The 6,937-nt window shown below is 51.9% G+C and overlaps 1 non-coding gene across 1 annotated transcript; it reads right to left on the bottom strand.

Annotated features, from left to right (window-relative positions):
- Window positions 1-1,248: 1,248 nt before the first annotated feature.
- TRNAA-AGC (transfer RNA alanine (anticodon AGC)) lies at window positions 1,249-1,321 on the bottom strand. Its single transcript has one exon. It is a non-coding gene; the product is annotated as a tRNA-Ala (tRNA).
- Between the last annotated feature and the right edge of the window lie 5,616 nt (window positions 1,322-6,937).

Genomic DNA, 6,937 nt, shown 5'->3' with positions numbered 1-6,937 from the left:
TTCCGCGACAGTTGGAACGACGAAGAGACCGCGACTCGACTCGAGGGAGGTTTCGGCCGATCGCGTCGTCGCCGCACACCTCATTTCACGTGCGTTCGTTCGAGCGAGCTGGAACGGTGAGGAACGGTGACCGAGAGTTCGTGAGAAAGAAGGAGACACGTTTCATGAGGACCGTGATTTTCTTTATTATCGCTCATTCGCGTGTTGTTACATAGTAGCTTGTCGTGTCATGAGTTGCAACGTGTGCGTTGCGAACAAATGTTTGAGCGCTCTCAGTTGCACATCGCGATCGAGGCGATTCGTCGGAAACGCGGACATACCGTACATTTGATAACACAGTAGTTCGTCGTGCGCTGGGTTCGTCGGGTAAATGGCCAAAACATTGATAAAATTAGTATTGGCGAGAGCGCGTTTTTCATCGATCGTTAGAGCGCCGCTGTTTCCGCGCACGATATCGCGCAGGCTGCACGATACTCGAGCTGATGTAGCTCCTCGTGCGGACTCGTCACTGCCGGTGACCGCGTTGTCCTGAAGAGCCTGTAGAACGATCGCTTGAGCGTACGATGGAATTCGTTGATTGTCCGAGTCCGCGGGGTCAACCTCGTCGATTCCCAGGTTGAAGAAATAATGACGATTATTGTTGCGACGACAAACAGTCGACGACAATTGCGACATCTGGCACGAATCGTCCTCGCAGGCGTAGCAGCGATGAGACTCCTCGTAATCGCGAGTCAACAAATGGCGACGTTTCGATCCATTCGTCGCGAATATGTCACACATGAGAAAGTTCTTGTCGGATCAGTCGCGTATCGGCGATTGTCGTTGCGCTGTCAGGCCTAGATACGACGCGATGTCCGACACAGGTCGTCCGGATCGGTCGATGCAAAGCCATCCTCCACGGTCGACGGGCGGAAGAGGTTCAATTGACGAGCGTATTCGCGAGAGTACTCGCGCACGTTGCGAACATTGCGCGTGTGCAGTCTCTCGCCGATCAGACCAGCGTGAAAGTGATGCTCCGCCAGCGCCGTGTGGTGCGCCGCGAACACCGGCCACGATGTCTTCGACAAATGCCACGGGTCCTTGTAGCGAAGTCCGCGCGAGAGCACCGCGTAATGCATAGCGTTCAACGACGTGGTGTGACGACCATGAAAGAAGGAGGGCGTACTAGGTGGCGACGGGACGCCGTGCGTTCGGGACCTGCATCTCATTTTTCGTTCCGAGGAGAGAAAAATATCGAGAGCGCGGTAGTCGCTAGACCGGGAATCGAACCCGGGTCTTTCGCTTGCTGGGCGACTGCTCTAGACCACTGAGCTATCTGACGCTCCACGCTCACGACACTCTCTCCTCCCCAGATAACGTTGAGAGATGTCGTTCGGAAGCGACATCTCTAGTGCTATCCCGAGCGCACGGCGACTACAGAGAGAGGCATTGTTACTTGTACCTGGTAGTACAAGCTGACAGTCTCAAAATATCATTGTTTGATACGCGAGACCGTATCTATGATGATTGGCCAGTACCTTGCGCATCTGTACATCGTTCAACGTTTGCACGGTGTTCAGAGGAGCGAACAGACTCAACGGAGTCGCCATTACGACGTGTCCTTTCCACATAGCCATTTCGTACGACGATCGAATCGTGTCACACAATTTGACGAATTGATCGCCGTTACCTCCGACTCGTTGCACGCGATGTTCCAACATGTTCCATATCACGGTTACGAAAGAGCTATACTGTTCATCTTGCGCCACATCACGTAGACACGATCGTTCTGTTCCTCCGGATCGTCCGTGGCGACAACGTCGTCGTGAACTTCCTCGTTGCGCGAATCTCGCTTAAGATTGTTGAGAGTGCCGTTCGGTGCGCGATTCGCGTCTCGCAATCGTTTGAGCGAGAACAGCTTCAGCGCTTCGGCGCCATCGAAATCGATGTAATTGTATTCGCGCGCCGTGGCTATCGTGCGTTGCGGCACGTCGACGAAAAACGAAATGTCGCACAATCGCCGAAAGACGATTCGCCAGAATGAACGCCACGGTATCACGCACGAGACGCGTTTCACGTAATCCGCGTCGGTGAGCGACGATAGCATCGGTGACGTTTCCAGTCTTGAGTGTTCAGCGTCTTCGATATCGGCGATCGCGTTGTCGTTGCAATCTGTCGGTTCGACTCGTCGCGAGGACTCTCGTTCCGTGCGAGAGCGATTCGTCTCTGTAACAACGTTCAACAACGACGCTTGGAACCATTTGTCGTAATCGTTCAGATGCTGCATCACGACGTCCAATTGCCTCGAAGTCTCAGGTCCGTCGCGAGACTGCGACGCTCGCGATTGGATCGTTTGGACTCATCGATCGAGTCGTCCGAGGATGTGCGACGCTCGTTGTCGGTCATGGTCGACGCGTCGCGTTTGCGCGATGTTTCGACTTTGACAATGGTCGGTTCGTTGTTAGTTCTGATCGCTGTCGTCGGCTCGCTCATAACGCTTCGAACTCGGTTAAAAGAGACGTCCGATGGGCGCATGGCTTCGTCCACGAAACGTCTGTTTGCAGCTCGGATGATACGACTTGTCGAAAAAAACCGACGTCGCGATATATATATATATACCCGAACCCCGACGAGCTGAAACGATAACGATGATATCCCTTCTCTTCGCTGTCGCTTCGGCGCGTATAGAGTTCAAAGTTCACGGTCTCCACGACACAACGAGCGAGATCAGGTTTCGAGGTCGATTACGCTCGCCTTCTGGACGAGAACGACATCAGCTATTGCACGTAGTCGCACAGTACCTCGTTCAAATTACATCGAATCATCGCGGCGTCCGACGAGCGACTACGGGACATCGTATCGGGAATTGTTGTTACCGACGCGGTCACAACGACCGTCGACGTCGCGACGTTCGAGTTCGCGTCTCTGAGAGCCGCCGTTATCTCGATCACGTTGGATCGACGATCGTCGCAGTCTTCTCGGTGCAACAATTCGCAATTGCCGATATCGCGGTACTCTATCGATCGAGGAGTCACCCGAGTCTCGTTCGATCGACGACGAGATATCTTTGTCGCCGCGGACATAAGTTCCTCGTTCAAGGGAAAAATGTGCAATTGGTTCGCGCCGAACACTAGGACGGTTGTAACGTTTTGCGTCTCTCCGAGCGACGCTCCTCTCGTCAAATCGCGATCGCGCGAGTCAACGCGTACATTCGCACTATACACACCGCAGCTGCTGAGTTTGCGATTTCTCGCGTTGCAGATGTGTTCTCGAGCGTAATCTCTCATGGCCTGCGTCCCGTACCGTTGTACGATCGCGTTCAGACCCACCGTGAGCGCGAACGTCCAGGTGTGCCACGGACACTTTGTCACGGCGCAACATTGATTGACAGCACGCAATGAATAGCTCTCGCCGAATGAACGTCCTCCGTGGACACGTTCAGTAACGTCGCGTGAAATTGCACGAATCGCGGCACCTCGAACAATCGCATGCTCGCGTCGGGTGTGCCGTGTTGACCGAACGAATCCAACGTGCGCCCTACCTACCAGGTGTTCAAAACGCCCACGCGACTAATCTCGTATAACGTAGCGAGAGAGTGCTAGTCGCAACGGGCGTAGTTCACTTTCACGGACGACTCAACGCTGCGATCCTCCTCGACGTTCGGTCGAAACGCATCGATTTCATCCAGCGACGACGACGACGGTTCTCGATGTCCGTCGTAGATCCAACATATGTGATGTTCGAACGAATCTGGCAGCGATCGATCGTCATCGCGCGCGACGGTGTGATCGTCGTGCATGTAGCAAAAGTCGCTCGCATGCGTCGCGATGCGAGCGGATCGCGTTTGCTCGGCCAGTGGCATGAAATCGACGACGCGACGCAGCGATGATATTCCAGTCTCCGTGTGATGCAGTCTCACGTACTGACGGGAGTCACGGCGTTTCAACGATACCGTGGTGGACGCGACCAATTGTCGGGACAGCGGAGACGGCAGTCGCTCCAATGCCGCGAACCCGATGGCGATGGCGCAGCAGTTCAGACGATGTCGCTGGAGCGAGCGGCGCGCGAGATCGCGCAGTAAGAACGCCGTGTCGGTCGAGTCGACGTAGAGCACCACGCGTCGCTGGCGATTCGGATCGATCGAATCGTCGTCGTCGTGATAGAGAGCGCGATGTCCGATCGTTCCGTCGCTGATGCGCAGAAGAGCCGACAGCGCGTCAGTCAGAGCGACGCGATCCTTGCGAAAAACGTCTCGCACGAGCAGCAGTATCGCGCGGCTGCACCATCGCGGATCGTTCGTAGTTGCGGCGTTTCGTTTGTGCAAAGGCGAGCGTATCCACGAGATCGTGTTCACAGCTCCGTCGCGTCCGGACTCAACGTCGTCCAGCACCACGAGGTCGCACGACAACGTTACTCCGCAGCTGGAACAGCGCAGATACGAGTCGTCCGATCGCGCCATTAACGAATAATCGATCGTCCGCCACAGATTGTTTCGCGCGCGCTTTTTTTCTCGTTTGCTGTCGCGTCAACGAGACGAACGTGAATTTGCGAAATCGCGGACGCGCTAGGTATAAATGGGGGGCACCTTCACATCGTCCTCACTGATCACAAAGTCGCGACGCATGACTCTTCTCACACTTCGTAGCGACGTGTCGTCCACCATCGGTATGAATCTCAACAACGATGTTCGCAACGTCGCCGGTGCAGTGGCGCGCGAAAGCGATCGTATTCGACCTATGGAACACTTGCATCAATACGCCAGTAACTACGATATTCAGGCTCGATCGCTGGACAATCTAGCGTTGACCGATCGACGATTACTTCGAGTGGAAGGTGACCGTGCGGGCAAAGTGGGTTTTTACGATGTGCGAGGTCGATTGGTGCAGAGTCAGGACGTCACGTCCACGCAGGGTACGTACGAGAACGATCGCGCGCGACTCCCGAGGACCCGACTCTATTCGAATGAAATCGCTCCGTTCGTTCGCTCTCTTCCCCACCCCCTCCGCTCCGAGATAGAGAATGACCAGAGACGGCCGGACCATCGACGGGATTCGGGCGGAAAGCGAACGGATGTCGTGCTAGTGTTCGATTCGGACGACTGCCGCGTGGTAATTCTCGAAGTGTGCTTTTTTTCGTCCGCTCAGCTCCCGATCGAATATCGCACGGACTTCCCATGCCCAACAGAATACAGGATCTCGCCTCGCGTTTGAATCAACGCGACTCATCGTGTCGATTGGACGAACGATGATGACTCTGGAGAAACGCGTTCGACGCTGAGAGATCTTCGCCTCGCACCGCGACACGGAGAACGAGACAGCCGCGCGGAAGCCCGACCGATCGGTTCGTAAGTCGTTGTATGACGATTTCGGGGAACCGTCCAACCGGAGCGTAGGATCCGTTTCACCGGTGATTCTTGACGACCAAGGATCGCGCAGGGTTCCCTCGCGCCGTCCGGACGATTCCCCGAAATCGTCATACATTACGCGGTGTCGGCATACGAACTACCCTGTATATGCGCGATATTGAAAGAGATTAAATACACGTATTGAGGGAATAAGTAATATAGAATAGAATATTATAGAATATATTATAGTGTTACGTCCTGCTGACTCAGCGGACCCTAGACTTCTTTTATAAATAATGGAAATCGAATTTATGATTACTTATCATATGGCCGAATGCGCTCAGGCATGATACCACACGACGATATCTCTGGAATTTTTGATACCCCGAAAATACTAACAATCTTGAATCAACTTCTATCCTGTTTCCCATGCGCTTAACCATTGGTAACAATACCACGACATCGTTCTTATAAATATCGATATTTACTTCTTAAGATAGCTGCCACGTTTTTTTTATTTACAAAAGTCTTTCGAAATCCTCTTATTGCCATATGCATCTTATCTCCTATAAAATAATCATCTGGAACATTTCCTCCAAAACCCCACTCTCTCAACCGAGCTGACTTTTTGAGAAATGTCAAAAGCCTCACTCACTTCTCGCCGATCCAGCACCCAGGACAGACGCTTCTCTCCAGCACCCCTTCAGGGTTTCTTAACAATCAAGCCAACTTGTGGCTTAGACCGATCAGTATTCTTCACTTGTTAATTATTCGGTGCAACGATCTTGTGCCTTCTTGGGTCATTGAGAGCGATCCTGCCGAAACCAGCTGCCTGTCCTTGGCGCAGAACTTGAGGCATCTATCCTCACAGAGACGCAGCAACCACACCTTTCATTGTCTACTAAGATCAGAGAAGTCCAACAGTAAGTTACTTATATTTTCTTTTACCTGAGTGACCTCTTTCGTTTCATTTTTTTATCTTTTCTTCTCCCTCTTTTCTTTTCCTTTCGTTTTACTTCCGTTTTCTATCCTCCTTGGCATTCCTCCTTAATTGTTAAATCAGACGTCAGTGGCCCAATCCTTTCGATCACAGTCGGACATAACGAACACGGAATATTGTTCTGAGTAATCGAGAATCATTGTTCTGAGCGCGATTGTTAACCACATATGTATACGGACACATTATAAAACCTTACAAATTTTATTTCACTGTGAACTTCCGTCTAATCACTAATAAAACAAGTTGTTTGTAATTGTAAACCAATCACGTTTTCCAAATAATTATTCTCAATCAAAAATTCTCCCTTCCCTCAACTGTCGCTCACGGTCCTATCCCAGGTAAAAGGATTCAGTTCCTTGACCTAAATAAAAGACCACCGACGTACGTCTGCGCCAGATAAAGGGGTCATTCCGATCCTTGATCTGTTCCGCAGATTTGTGAGTACGTTGGAGCTTGCGAAAGCAAGCGTCAAGTTGCGTTCCTCCTCCAGGACGTAACAATAGTATAGGATATATTACAGAATAGTATAAATAAGATATTAATTAATCTAACATCGTCAAAAATGTACACGTTCTAATCCTATCGATTCAACATTGGTCAGCGGCTCTCGATGT

This window comes from Harpegnathos saltator, unplaced genomic scaffold (assembly GCF_003227715.2).
Source record: "Harpegnathos saltator strain DR-91 unplaced genomic scaffold, Hsal_v8.6 scaffold336, whole genome shotgun sequence".
Taxonomy (NCBI): Eukaryota; Metazoa; Arthropoda; class Insecta; order Hymenoptera; family Formicidae; genus Harpegnathos; species Harpegnathos saltator.
This window is presented reverse-complemented; position numbering and strand designations above follow the sequence as displayed.